Genomic DNA, 14,912 nt, shown 5'->3' on the forward strand with positions numbered 1-14,912 from the left:
GGAGGTGGTGAGTGGACAGGGTGAGGAGGAGCTGGTGAGTGGACAGGGTGAGGAGGAGGTGGTGAGTGGACAGGGTGAGGAGGAGGTGGTGAGTGGACAGGGTGAGGAGGAGCTTGTGAGTGGACAGGGTGAGGAGGAGGTGGTGAGTGGACAGGGTGAGGAGGAGGTGGTGAGTGGACAGGGTGAGGAGGAGGTGGTGAGTGGACAGGGTGAGGAGGTGGTGGTGAGTGGACAGGGTGAGGAGGAGGTGGTGAGTGGACAGAGTGAAAAGGTGGTGGTGAGTGGACAGGGTGAGGAGGAGGTGGTGAGTGGACAGGGTGAGGAGGAGGTGGTGAGTGGACAGGGTGAGGAGGAGGTGGTGTGTGGACAGGGTGAGGAGGAGGAGGTGAGTGGACAGGTGAGGAGGAGGAGGTGAGTGGACAGAGTGAGGAGGTGGTGGTGAGTGGACAGGGTGAGGAGGAGGTGGTGAGTGGACAGGGTGAGGAGGAGGTGGTGAGTGGACAGGGTGAGGAGGAGGAGGTGAGTGGACAGGGTGAGGAAGAGGTATTGAGTTGACAGGGTGAGGAGATGGTGAGTGGGCGGGGTGAGGAGGTGGTGGTGAGTGGACAGGGTGAGGAGGAGTTGGTGAGTGGACAGGGTGAGGAGGTGGTGGTGAGTGGACAGGATGAGGAGGAGGTATTGAGTTGACAGGGTGAGGAGATGGTGAGTGGGCGGGGTGAGGAGGAGGTGGTGTGTGGACAGGGTGATTAGGAGGAGGTGAGTGGACAGGGTGAGGAGGAGGAGGTGAGTGGACAGGGTGAGGAGGAGGTGGTGAGTGGACAGGGTAAGGAGGAGTTGGTGAGTGGACAGGGTGATTAGGAGGAGGTGAGTGGACAGGGTGAGGAGGAGGTGGTGAGTGGACAGGGTGAGGAGGAGGTGGTGAGTGGACAGGGTGAGGAGGTGGTGGTGAGTGAACAGGGTGAGGAGGAGGTGGTGAGTGGACAGGGTGAGGAGGAGGAGGTGAGTGGACAGGGTGAGGAGGTGGTGGTGAGTAGACAGGGTGAGGAGGAGGTGGTGAGTGGACAGGGTGAGGAGGAGGTGAGTAGACAGGGTGAGGAGGAGGTGAGTGAACAGGGTCAGGAGGAGGTGTTGAGTGGACAGGGTGAGGAGGAGGTGGTGAGTGGACAGGGTGAGGAGGAGGTGGTGAGTGGACAGGGTGAGGAGATGGTGAGTGGTCGGGGTGAGGAGGTGGTGGTGAGTGGACAGGGTGAGGAGGAGTTGGTGAGTGGACAGGGTGAGGAGGAGGAGGTGAGTTGACAGGATGAAGAGGAGATGGTGAGTGGACAGGGTGAGGAGGTGGTGGTGAGTGGACAGGGTGAGGAGGAGGTGGTGAGTGGACAGGGTGATGAGGAGGAGGTGAGTGGACAGGGTGAGGAGGTGGTATTGAGTTGAAAGGGTGAGGAGATGGTGAGTGGGCGGAGTGAGGAGGGGGTGGTGAGTGGACAGGGTGAGGAGGTGGTGGTGGTGAGTGTACAGGGTGAGGAGGAGGTGGTTAGTGGACAGAGTGAGGAAGTGGTGGTGAGTGGACAGGGTGAGGAGGAGGTGGTGAGTGGTCAGGGTGAGGAGGAGGTGGTGAGTGGACAGGGTGAGGAGGAGGAGGAGGTGAGTGGACAGGGTGAGGAAGAGGTTGTGAGTGGACAGGGTGAGGAGGTGGTGGTGAGTGGACAGGGTGAGGAGGAGGTGGGGAGTGGACAGGGTGAGGAAGAGGAGGTGAGTGGACAGGGTGACGAGGAGGTATTGAGTTGACAGGGTGAGGAGATGGTGAGTGGGCGGGGTGAGGAGGTGGTGGTGAGTGGACAGGGTGAGGAGGTGGTGGTGGTGGTGAGTGGACAGGGTGAGGAGGAGCTGGTAAGTGGACAGGGTGAGGAGGAGGTGGTGAGTGGACAGGGTGAGGAGGAGGTGGTGAGTGGACAGGGTGAGGAGGTGGTGGTGAGTGGACAGGGTGAGGAGGAGATGGTGAGTGGACAGTGTGAAGAGGTGGTGGTGAGTGGACAGGGTGAGGAGGAGGTGGTGAGTGGACAGGGTGAGGAGGAGGTGGTGAGTGGACAGGGTGAGGAGGTGGTGGTGAGTGGACAGGGTGAGGAGGAGGTGGTGAGTGGACAGAGTGAAGAGGTGGTGGTGAGTGGACAGGGTGAGGAGGAGGTGGTGAGTGGACAGGGTGAGGAGGAGGTGGTGAGTGGACAGGGTGAGGAGGAGGTGGTGAGTGGACAGGGTGAGGAGGAGGAGGTGAGTGGACAGGGTGAGGAGGAGGTGGTGAGTGGACAGGGTGAGGAGGTTGTGGTGAGTGGACAGTGTGAGGAGGAGGTGGTGAGTGGACAGGGTGAGGAGGAGATGAGTGGACAGGGTGAGGAGGAGGTATTGAGTTGACAGGGTGAGGAGATGGTGAGTGGGCGGGTGAGGAGGTGGTGGTGAGTGGACAGGGTGAGAAGGTGGTGGTGGTGAGTGTACAGGGTGAGGAGGAGGTGGTGAGTGGACAGAGTGAGGAAGTGGTGGTGAGTGGACAGGGTGAGGAGGAGGTGGTGAGTGGACAGGGTGAGGAGGAGGTGGTGAGTGGACAGGGTGAGGAGGAGGAGTTGAGTGGACAGGGTGAGGAGGAGGTGGTGAGTGGACAGGGTGAGGAGGTGGTGGTGAGTGGACAGGGTGAGGAGGAGGTGGTGAGTGGACAGGGTGAGGAGGAGGTGGTGAGTGGACAAGGTGAGGAGGAGGTGGTGAGTGGACAGGGTGAGGAGGAGCTGGTGAGTGGACAGGGTGAGGAGGAGGTGGTGAGTGGACAGGGTGAGGAGGAGGTGGTGAGTGGACAGGGTGAGGAGGAGCTGGTGAGTGGACAGGGTGAGGAGGAGGTGGTGAGTGGACAGGGTGAGGAGGAGGTGGTGAGTGGACAGGGTGAGGAGGAGGTGGTGAGTGGACAGGGTGAGGAGGTGGTGGTGAGTGGACAGGGTGAGGAGGAGGTGGTGAGTGGACAGAGTGAAAAGGTGGTGGTGAGTGGACAGGGTGAGGAGGAGGTGGTGAGTGGACAGGGTGAGGAGGAGGTGGTGAGTGGACAGGGTGAGGAGGAGGTGGTGTGTGGACAGGGTGAGGAGGAGGAGGTGAGTGGACAGGTGAGGAGGAGGAGGTGAGTGGACAGAGTGAGGAGGTGGTGGTGAGTGGACAGGGTGAGGAGGAGGTGGTGAGTGGACAGGGTGAGGAGGAGGTGGTGAGTGGACAGGGTGAGGAGGAGGAGGTGAGTGGACAGGGTGAGGAAGAGGTATTGAGTTGACAGGGTGAGGAGATGGTGAGTGGGCGGGGTGAGGAGGTGGTGGTGAGTGGACAGGGTGAGGAGGAGTTGGTGAGTGGACAGGGTGAGGAGGTGGTGGTGAGTGGACAGGATGAGGAGGAGGTATTGAGTTGACAGGGTGAGGAGATGGTGAGTGGGCGGGGTGAGGAGGAGGTGGTGTGTGGACAGGGTGATTAGGAGGAGGTGAGTGGACAGGGTGAGGAGGAGGAGGTGAGTGGACAGGGTGAGGAGGAGGTGGTGAGTGGACAGGGTAAGGAGGAGTTGGTGAGTGGACAGGGTGATTAGGAGGAGGTGAGTGGACAGGGTGAGGAGGAGGTGGTGAGTGGACAGGGTGAGGAGGAGGTGGTGAGTGGACAGGGTGAGGAGGTGGTGGTGAGTGAACAGGGTGAGGAGGAGGTGGTGAGTGGACAGGGTGAGGAGGAGGAGGTGAGTGGACAGGGTGAGGAGGTGGTGGTGAGTAGACAGGGTGAGGAGAAGGTGGTGAGTGGACAGGGTGAGGAGGAGGTGAGTAGACAGGGTGAGGAGGAGGTGAGTGAACAGGGTCAGGAGGAGGTGTTGAGTGGACAGGGTGAGGAGGAGGTGGTGAGTGGACAGGGTGAGGAGGAGGTGGTGAGTGGACAGGGTGAGGAGATGGTGAGTGGTCGGGGTGAGGAGGTGGTGGTGAGTGGACAGGGTGAGGAGGAGTTGGTGAGTGGACAGGGTGAGGAGGAGGAGGTGAGTTGACAGGATGAAGAGGAGTTGGTGAGTGGACAGGGTGAGGAGGTGGTGGTGAGTGGACAGGGTGAGGAGGAGGTGGTGAGTGGACAGGGTGAGGAGGAGGAGGTGAGTGGACAGGGTGAGGAGGTGGTGGTGAGTAGACAGGGTGAGGAGGAGGTGGTGAGTGGACAGGGTGAGGAGGAGGTGAATGGACAGGGTGAGGAGGAGGTGAGTGAACAGGGTCAGGAGGAGGTGTTGAGTGGACAGGGTGAGGAGGAGGTGGTGAGTGGACAGGGTGAGGAGGAGGTGGTGAGTGGACAGGGTAAGGAGGAGGTGGTGAGTTGACAGGGTGAGGAGGAGGAGGTGAGTGGACAGGGTGAGGAGGAGGTGGTGAGTGGACAGGGTGAGGAGGAGGAGGTGAGTGGACAGGGTGAGGAGGAGGTTGTGAGTGGACAGGGTGAGGAGGAGGTGGTGAGTGGACAGGGTGAGGAGGAGGTGGTGAGTGGACAGGGTGAGGAGGAGGAGGTTAGTGGACAGGGTGAGGAGGAGGTTGTGAGTGGACAGGGTGAGGAGGAGGTTGTGAGTGGACAGGGTGAGGAGGAGGTGGTGAGTGGACAGGGTGAGGAGGAGGTTGTGAGTGGACAGGGTGAGGAGGAGGAGGTGAGTGGACAGGGTGAGGAGGAGGTTGTGAGTGGACAGGGTGAGGAGGAGGTGGTGAGTGGACAGGGTGAGGAGGAGGAGGTGAGTGGACAGGGTGAGGAGGAGGTTGTGAGTGGACAGGGTGAGGAGGAGGTGGTGAGTGGACAGGGTGAGGAGGAGGAGGTGAGTGGACAGGGTGAGGAGGAGGTTGTGAGTGGACAGGGTGAGGAGGAGGAGGTTAGTGGACAGGGTGAAGAGGAGGTTGTGAGTGGACAGGGTGAGGAGGAGGTGGTGAGTGGACAGGGTGAGGAGGAGGTGGTGAGTGGACAGGGTGAGGAGGAGGAGGTGAGTGGACAGAGTGAGGAGGAGGTGGTGAGTGGACAGGGTGAGGAGGAGGTGGTGAGTGGACAGGGTGTGGAGGAGCTGGTGAGTGGACAGGGTGAGGAGGAGATGGTGAGTGGACAGGGTGAGGAGGAGGTGGTGAGTGGACATGGTGAGGAGGAGGTGGTGAGTGGACAGGGTGAGGAGGTGGTGGTGAGTGGACAGGGTGAGGAAGAGGTGGTGAGTGGACAGAGTGAAGAGGTGGTGGTGAGTGGACAGGGTGAGGAGGAGGTGGTGAGTGGACAGGGTGAGGAGGAGGTGGTGAGTGGACAGGGTGAGGAGGAGGTGGTGAGTGGACAGGGTGAGGAGGAGGAGGTGAGTGGACAGGTGAGGAGGAGGAGGTGAGTGGACAGAGTGAGGAGGTGGTGGTGAGTGGACAGGGTGAGGAGGAGGTGGTGAGTGGACAGGGTGAGGAGGAGGATGTGAGTGGACTGGGTGAAGAGGAGGTTGTGAGTGGACAGGGTGAGGAGGAGGTGGTGAGTGGACAGGGTGAGGAGGAGGTGGTGAGTGGACAGGGTGAGGAGGAGGAGGTGAGTGGACAGAGTGAGGAGGAGGTGGTGAGTGGACAGGGTGAGGAGCAGGATGTGAGTGGACAGGGTGAGGAGGAGGAGGTGAGTTGACAGGATGAGGAGGAGTTGGTGAGTGGACAGGGTGAGGAGGTGGTGGTGAGTGGACAGGATGAGGAGGAGGTATTGAGTTGACAGGGTGAGGAGATGGTGAGTGGGCGGGGTGAGGAGGAGGTGGTGTGTGGACAGGGTGATTAGGAGGAGGTGAGTGGACAGGGTGCGGAGGAGGAGGTGAGTGGACAGGGTGAGGAGGAGGTGGTGAGTGGACAGGGTAAGGAGGAGTTGGTGAGTGGACAGGGTGATTAGGAGGAGGTGAGTGGACAGGGTGAGGAGGAGGTGGTGAGTGGACAGGGTGAGGAGGAGGTGGTGAGTGGACAGGGTGAGGAGGTGGTGGTGAGTGAACAGGGTGAGGAGGAGGTGGTGAGTGGACAGGGTGAGGAGGAGGAGGTGAGTGGACAGGGTGAGGAGGTGGTGGTGAGTAGACAGGGTGAGGAGGAGGTGGTGAGTGGACAGGGTGAGGAGGAGGTGAGTGGACAGGGTGAGGAGGAGGTGAGTGAACAGGGTCAGGAGGAGGTGTTGAGTGGACAGGGTGAGGAGGAGGTGGTGAGTGGACAGGGTGAGGAGGAGGTGGTGAGTGGACAGGGTGAGGAGATGGTGAGTGGTCGGGGTGAGGAGGTGGTGGTGAGTGGACAGGGTGAGGAGGAGTTGGTGAGTGGACAGGGTGAGGAGGAGGAGGTGAGTTGACAGGATGAGGAGGAGTTGGTGAGTGGACAGGGTGAGGAGGTGGTGGTGAGTGGACAGGGTGAGGAGGAGGTGGTGAGTGGACAGGGTGAGGAGGAGGAGGTGAGTGGACAGGGTGAGGAGGTGGTGGTGAGTAGACAGGGTGAGGAGGAGGTGGTGAGTGGACAGGGTGAGGAGGAGGTGAGTGGACAGGGTGAGGAGGAGGTGAGTGAACAGGGTCAGGAGGAGGTGTTGAGTGGACAGGGTGAGGAGGAGGTGGTGAGTGGACAGGGTGAGGAGGAGGTGGTGAGTTGACAGGGTGAGGAGGAGGAGGTGAGTGGACAGGGTGAGGAGGAGGTGGTGAGTGGACAGGGTGAGGAGGAGGAGGTGAGTGGACAGGGTGAGGAGGAGGTTGTGAGTGGACAGGGTGAGGAGGAGGTGGTGAGTGGACAGGGTGAGGAGGAGGTGGTGAGTGGACAGGGTGAGGAGGAGGAGGTTAGTGGACAGGGTGAGGAGGAGGTTGTGAGTGGACAGGGTGAGGAGGAGGTTGTGAGTGGACAGGGTGAGGAGGAGGTGGTGAGTGGACAGGGTGAGGAGGAGGAGGTGAGTGGACAGGGTGAGGAGGAGGTTGTGAGTGGACAGGGTGAGGAGGAGGTGGTGAGTGGACAGGGTGAGGAGGAGGTGGTGAGTGGACATGGTGAGGAGGAGGTTGTGAGTGGACAGGGTGAGGAGGAGGAGGTGAGTGGACAGGGTGAGGAGGAGGTGGTGAGTGGACAGAGTGAAGAGGTGGTGGTGAGTGGACAGGGTGAGGAGGAGGTGGTGAGTGGACAGGGTGAGGAGGAGGTGGTGAGTGGACAGGGTGAGGAGGAGGTGGTGAGTGGACAGGGTGAGGAGGAGGAGGTGAGTGGACAGGTGAGGAGGAGGAGGTGAGTGGACAGAGTGAGGAGGTGGTGGTGAGTGGACAGGGTGAGGAGGAGGTGGTGAGTGGACAGGGTGAGGAGGAGGATGTGAGTGGACAGGGTGAGGAGGAGGTGGTGAGTGGACAGGGTGAGGAGGAGGAGGTGAGTGGACAGAGTGAGGAGGAGGTGGTGAGTGGACAGGGTGAGGAGGAGGTGGTGAGTGGACAGGGTGTGGAGGAGCTGGTGAGTGGACAGGGTGAGGAGGAGGTGGTGAGTGGACAGGGTGAGGAGGAGGTGGTGAGTGGACATGGTGAGGAGGAGGTGGTGAGTGGACAGGGTGAGGAGGTGGTGGTGAGTGGACAGGGTGAGGAGGAGGTGGTGAGTGGACAGAGTGAAGAGGTGGTGGTGAGTGGACAGGGTGAGGAGGAGGTGGTGAGTGGACAGGGTGAGGAGGAGGTGGTGAGTGGACAGGGTGAGGAGGAGGTGGTGAGTGGACAGGGACAGGGTGAGGAGGAGGAGGTGAGTGGACAGATGAGGAGGAGGAGGTGAGTGGACAGAGTGAGGAGGTGGTGGTGAGTGGACAGGGTGAGGAGGAGGTGGTGAGTGGACAGGGTGAGGAGGAGGATGTGAGTGGGCGGGGTGAGGAGGTGGTGGTGAGTGGACAGGGTGAGGAGGAGTTGGTGAGTGGACAGGGTGAGGAGGAGGATGTGAGTGGACAGGGTGAGGAGGAGGAGGTGAGTTGACAGGATGAGGAGGAGTTGGCGAGTGGACAGGGTGAGGAGTAGGAGGTTAGTGGACTGGGTGAAGAGGAGGTTGTGAGTGGACAGGGTGAGGAGGAGGTGGTGAGTGGACAGGGTGAGGAGGAGGTGGTGAGTGGACAGGGTGAGGAGGAGGAGGTGAGTGGACAGAGTGAGGAGGAGGTGGTGAGTGGACAGGGTGAGGAGGAGGATGTGAGTGGACAGGGTGAGGAGGAGGAGGTGAGTTGACAGGATGAGGAGGAGTTGGTGAGTGGACAGGGTGAGGAGTAGGAGGTGAGTGGACTGGGTGAAGAGGAGGTTGTGAGTGGACAGGGTGAGGAGGAGGTGGTGAGTGGACAGGGTGAGGAGGAGGTGGTGAGTGGACAGGGTGAGGAGGAGGAGGTGAGTGGACAGAGTGAGGAGGAGGTGGTGAGTGGACAGGGTGAGGAGGAGGTGGTGAGTGGACAGGGTGTGGAGGAGCTGGTGAGTGGACAGGGTGAGGAGGAGGTGGTGAGTGGACAGGGTGAGGAGGAGGTGGTGAGTGGACATGGTGAGGAGGAGGTGGTGAGTGGACAGGGTGAGGAGGTGGTGGTGAGTGGACAGGGTGAGGAGGGGGTGGTGAGAGGACAGCATGAAGAGGTGGTGGTGAGTGGACAGGGTGAGGAGGAGGTGGTGAGTGGACAGGGTGAGGAGGAGGTGGTGAGTGGACAGGGTGAGGAGGAGGTGGTGAGTGGACAGGGTGAGGAGGAGGTGGTGAGTGGACAGGGTGAGGAGGAGGAGGTTAGTGGACAGGGTGAGGAGGAGGAGGAAAGTGGACAGAGTGAGGAGGTGGTGGTGAGTGGACAGGATGAGGAGGAGGTGGTGAGTGGACAGGGTGAGGAGGAGGAGGTGAGTGGACAGGGTGAGGAGGTGGTGGTGAGTGGACAGGGTGAGGAGGAGGAGGTGAGTGGACAGGTGAGGAGGAGGAGGTAAGTGGACAGAGTGAGGAAGAGGTGGTGAGTGGACAGGGTGAGGAGGAGGTGGTGAGTGGACGGGGTGAGGAGGAGGAGGTGAGTGGACAGGTGAGGAGGAGGAGGTAAGTGGACAGAGTGAGGAGGTGGTGGTGAGTGGACAGGGTGAGGAGGAGGTGGTGAGTTGACAGGGTGAGGAGGAGGAGGTTAGTGGACAGGGTGAGGAGGAGGTTGTGAGTGGACAGGGTGAGGAGGTGGTGGTGAGTGGACAGGGTGAGGAGGAGGTGGTGAGTGGACAGGGTGAGGAGGAGGAGGTGAGTGGACAGGGTGAGGAGGAGGTATTGAGTTGACAGGGTGAGGAGATGGTGAGTGGGCGGGGTGAGGAGGTGGTGGTGAGTGGACAGGGTGAGGAAAAGGAGGTGAGTTGACAGGGTGAGGAGGAGTTGGTGAGTGGACAGGGTGAGGAGGAGGAGGTGAGTTGACAGGATGAGGAGGAGTTGGTGAGTGGACAGGGTGAGGAGGAGGATGTGAGTGGACAGGGTGAGGAGGAGGAGGTGAGTTGACAGGATGAGGAGGAGTTGGTGAGTGGACAGGGTGAGGAGTAGGAGGTTATTGGACTGGGTGAAGAGGAGGTTGTGAGTGGACAGGGTGAGGAGGAGGTGGTGAGTGGACAGGGTGAGGAGGAGGTGGTGAGTGGACAGGGTGAGGAGGTGAGTGGACAGAGTGAGGAGGAGGTGGTGAGTGGACAGGGTGAGGAGGAGGTGGTGAGTGGACAGGGTGTGGAGGAGCTGGTGAGTGGACAGGGTGAGGAGGAGGTGGTGAGTGGACAGGGTGAGGAGGAGGTGGTGAGTGGACATGGTGAGGAGGAGGTGGTGAGTGGACAGGGTGAGGAGGTGGTGGTGAGTGGACAGGGTTAGGAGGGGGTGGTGAGAGGACAGCATGAAGAGGTGGTGGTGAGTGGACAGGGTGAGGAGGAGGTGGTGAGTGGACAGGGTGAGGAGGAGGAGGTGAGTGGACAGGTGAGGAGGAGGAGGTAAGTGGACAGAGTGAGGAGGTGGTGGTGAGTGGACAGGGTGAGGAGGAGGTGGTGAGTGGACAGGGTGAGGAGGAGGTGGTGAGTGGACAGGGTGAGGAGGAGGAGGTTAGTGGACAGGGTGAGGAGGAGGTGGTGAGTGGACAGGGTGAGGAGGAGGAGGTTAGTGGACAGGGTGAGGAGGAGGTGGTGAGTGGACAGGGTGAGGAGGAGGAGGTGAGTGGACAGGGTGAGGAGGAGGTATTGAGTTGACAGGGTGAGGAGATGGTGAGTGGGCGGGGTGAGGAGGTGGTGGTGAGTGGACAGGGTGAGGAGGAGTTGGTGAGTGGACAGGGTGAGGAGGAGGAGGTGAGTTGACAGGATGAGGAGGAGTCGGTGAGTGGACAGGGTGAGGAGGAGGATGTGAGTGGACAGGGTGAGGAGGAGGAGGTGAGTTGACAGGATGAGGAGGAGGAGGTTAGTGGACAGGGTCAAGAGGAGGTTGTGAGTGGACAGGGTGAGGAGGAGGAGGTTAGTGGACAGGGTGAAAAGGAGGTTGTGAGTGGACAGGGTGAGGAGGAGGAGGTTAGTGGACAGGGTGAAGAGGAGGTTGTGAGTGGACAGGGTGAGGAGGAGGTGGTGAGTGGACAGGGTGAGGAGGAGGTGGTGAGTGGACATGGTGAGGAGGAGGTGGTGAGTGGACAGGGTGTGGAGGAGCTGGTGAGTGGACAGGGTGAGGAGGAGGTGGTGAGTGGACAGGGTGAGGAGGAGGTGGTGAGTGGACATGGTGAGGAGGAGGTGGTGAGTGGACAGGGTGAGGAGGTGGTGGTGAGTGGACAGGGTGAGGAGGAGGTGGTGAGTGGACAGAGTGAAGAGGTGGTGGTGAGTGGACAGGGTGAGGAGGAGGTGGTGAGTGGACAGGGTGAGGAGGAGGAGGTGAGTGGACAGGTGAGGAGGAGGAGGTGAGTGGACAGAGTGAGGAGGTGGTGGTGAGTGGACAGGGTGAGGAGGAGGTGGTGAGTGGACAGGGTGAGGAGGAGGTGGTGAGTGGACAGGGTGAGGAGGAGGAGGTTAGTGGACAGGGTGAGGAGGAGGTTGTGAGTGGACAGGGTGAGGAGGTGGTGGTGAGTGGACAGGGTGAGGAGGAGGTGGTGAGTGGACAGGGTGAGGAGGAGGAGGTGAGTGGACAGGGTGAGGAGGAGGTATTGAGTTGACAGGGTGAGGAAATGGTGAGTGGGCGGGTGAGGAGGTGGTGGTGAGTGGACAGGGTGAGGAGGAGTTGGTGAGTGGACAGGGTGAGGAGGAGGAGGTGAGTTGACAGGATGAGGAGGAGTTGGTGAGTGGACAGGGTGAGGAGGAGGATGTGAGTGGACAGGGTGAGGAGGAGGAGGTGAGTTGACAGGATGAGGAGGAGTTGGTGAGTGGACAGGGTGAGGAGGAGGATGTGAGTGGACAGGGTGAGGAGGAGGAGGTGAGTTGACAGGATGAGGAGGAGTTGGTGAGTGGACAGGGTAAGGAGGAGTTGGTGAGTGGACAGGGTGAGGAGGAGGTGGTGAGTGGACAGGGTGAGGAGGAGGTGGTGAGTGGACAGGGTGAGGAGGTGGTGGTGAGTGGACAGGGTGAGGAGGAGGTGGTGAGTGGACAGAGTGAAGAGGTGGTGGTGAGTGGACAGGGTGAGGAGGAGGTGGTGAGTGGACAGGGTGAGGAGGATGTGGTGAGTGGACAGGGTGAGGAGGAGGTGGTGAGTGGACAGGGTGAGGAGGAGGAGGTGAGTGGTCAGGGTGAGGAGGAGGTGGTGAGTGGACAGGGTGAGGAGGAGGTGGTGAGTGGACAGGGTGAGGAGGAGGTGGTGAGTGGACAGGGTGAGGGTGAGGAGGAGGTGGTGAGTGGACAGGGTGAGGAGGAGGTGGTGAGTGGACAGGGTGAGGAGGAGGTGGTGAGTGGACAGGGTGAGGAGGTGGTGGTGAGTGGACAGGGTGAGGAGGAGGTGGTGAGTGGACAGGGTGAGGAGGAGGAGGTGAGTGGACAGGGTGACGAGGAGGTATTGAGTTGACAGGGTGAGGAGATGGTGAGTGGGCGGGGTGAGGAGGTGGTGGTGAGTGGACAGGGTGAGGAGGTGGTGGTGGTGAGTGTACAGGGTGAGGAGGAGGTGGTGAGTGGACAGGGTGAGGAGGAGGTGGTGAGTGGACAGGGTGAGGAGGAGGTGGTGAGTGGACAGGGTGAGGAGGAGGTGGTGAGTGGACAGGGTGAGGAGGTGGTGGTGAGTGTACAGGGTGAGGAGGAGGTGGTGAGTGGACAGGGTGAGGAGGAGGTGGTGAGTGGACAGGGTGAGGAGGAGGTGGTGAGTGGACAGGGTGAGGAGGTGGTGAGTGAACAGGGTGAGGAGGAGCTGGTGAGTGGACAGGGTGAGGAGAAGGTGGTGAGTGGACAGGGTGAGGAGGAGGTGGTGAGTGGACAGGGTGAGGAGGAGGTGGTGAGTGGACAGGGTGAGGAGGTGGTGGTGAGTGGACAGGGTGAGGAAGAGGTGGTGAGTGGACAGGGTGAAGAGGTGGTGGTGAGTGGACAGGGTGAGGAGGAGGTGGTGAGTGGACAGGGTGAGGAGGAGGTGGTGAGTGGACAGGGTGAGGAGGAGGTGGTGAGTGGACAGGGTGAAGAGGAGGAGGTGAGTGGTCAGGGTGAGGAGGAGGTGGTGAGTGGACAGGGTGAGGAGGAGGTGGTGAGTGGACAGGGTGAGGAGGAGGTGGTGAGTGGACAGGGTGAGGAGGAGGTGGTGAGTGGTCAGGGTGAGGAGGAGATAAGTGGACAGAGTGAGGAGGTGGTGGTGAGTGGACAGGGTGAGGAGGAGGTGGTGAGTGGACAGGGTGAGGAGGAGAAGGTGAGTGGACAGGGTGAGGAGGAGGTGGTGAGTAGAAGGAGTGGAGGAGATGGTGGTGAGTGGACAGGGTGAGGAGGAGGTGGTGAGTGGACAGGATGAGGAGGTGGTGGTGAGTGGACAGGGTGAGGAGGTGGTGGTGAGTGGACAGGGTGAGGAGGAGGTGGTGAGTGGACAGGGTGAGGAGGAGGTGAGTTTCCAGGGTGAGGAGGTGGTGGTGAGTGGGCAGGGTGAGGAGGAGGTGGTGAGTAGAAGGAGTGGAGGAGGTGGTGGTGTGTGGACAGGGTGAGGAGCAGGTGGTGAGTGGACAGGATGAGGAGGTGGTGGTGAGTGGACAGGGTGAGGAGGTGGTGGTGAGTGGACAGGGTGAGGAGGAGGTGGTGAGTGGACAGGGTGAGGAGGAGGTGGTGAGTTTCCAGGGTGAGGAGGTGGTGGTGAGTGGACAGGGTGAGGAGGAGGTGGTGAGTGGACAGGGTGAGGAGGTGGTGGTGTTGAGTGGACAGGGTGAGGAGGTGGTGGTGAGTGGACAGGGTGAGGAGGTGGTGGTGTTGAGTGGACAGGGTGAGGAGGTGGTGGTGTTGAGTGGACAGGGTGAGGAGGAGGAGGTGAGTGGACAGAGTGAGGAGGAGGTGGTGAGTAGACGGAGTGGAGGAGGTGGAAAGTGTTTCGGTAGTTTTGGCTCCGTCCCATCTGGAGCCAATCATCGATTGGGCGCAGCGCCCCAAGGCCCGCAGGAACCACAGGCGCGGAGCTCTCCTAGTCGACGCCTGTGCCTGGGGCAGCCCCAACAAAGCAAAGAGCGGCAGCATCCCCGGGGGGCACGGAGGGTGGCGATGGGGGATGGGGGGGGGTGAATCGGGGGTCACCTCCCCCCTCGCCAGGGGCAGCTTCTCGATCCACCTTTCAACAAAATCAGATAAGATGCCTCATTAGCATATTGGCAGCGCAGCAGCATTAGTTCCAGCTAATTGTATACGCAGCCTCTCACGACCAATGTGATTCGCAATGGGTTTCTTTTGGTTACGTCGTGTGATAATGTTCAATGTTGATTTGTCATTTCATTGAGGGGCTGTGCGTTCTCCTGGTGTGGTCTGGAACTGTTCTATTATTTTTGCTGCCATGCCCAAACCGGATTAATCAGATTTACATAATATTTAACACGTTGGCTTTCGATACCAATATCATCCATAAGTTTTTGGATTAGATCGCGTAAATATATAAATGTGTCGTTAAAACCCGCCACTACAGCCAACTAGTAAGGGTTGTCACGTAAACAGAACGTGGTCAATTCGTCACTAGTACAGCAACACCAGTGTGTTGGAGAACCAAGCCACAACATTTACAATCTGTATTCTTGGTTCTTTCGGTAAAGTCACGTAGATAGAAAATACAATTAAAATAACCCACGACGTTTCGATCGCAACACAAGCGGTCTTCTCCGCCTGATGAAGACCGCTTGTGTTGCGATCGAAACGTCGTGGGTTTTTAGCTTTTATTTTTTTTATTTTACTTTTCTATCTACTTGACTTTAGCAAAAGAATCAAGAACATGAATTCCTTCAGTCACGAAAGTTTTAAGTCAAAATTTACAATCTGATGAAGCTAGTTGTAATTACTGGCGAAACGTCGTACTCAGACTGTAAATGTTGTGGCGTGGCTCTCCATCACACCGGTGTGCTGTGCAAGTGACGAATTGGCATCTTCTGTTTACGTGACAACCCTTACTAGTTCATTGTCGGGTGGTGGCGGGTTTTAACGACACATTTATATATTTACGCGATCTAACCCAAAAACCTCTATTATGGATTACAATTTTTTTTTTTCATCGCTTGCTTACCTATTGTATATTTTGCACTCGTATCGTGTTTTTCTATTGCTTGCTGTTGTAACTTGCTGACCCGCCCAAACTGGACATCTGTGAAAAAGAGGTCCATAGCTCATCGGATTCCTCCTGCAGTCTAAATCAAGATTCGGATTCAGAATACATTTTGTGGCACACTGAATTAATAAAATTGTCACGTGATAAAAGTGTCACGTGTCAAATGTTTTCCTGCTGGAAGCGCACTACCAGTTTTGTTGCAGATTAATCTCACAACATTTACATGTGTCAAGAAGATTCTTGGAAACA

The sequence above is a fragment of the Lampetra planeri genome, chromosome 37, assembly GCF_965212315.1.
Source record: "Lampetra planeri chromosome 37, kcLamPlan1.2.h2, whole genome shotgun sequence".
In the NCBI taxonomy this organism is placed as follows: Eukaryota; Metazoa; Chordata; class Hyperoartia; order Petromyzontiformes; family Petromyzontidae; genus Lampetra; species Lampetra planeri.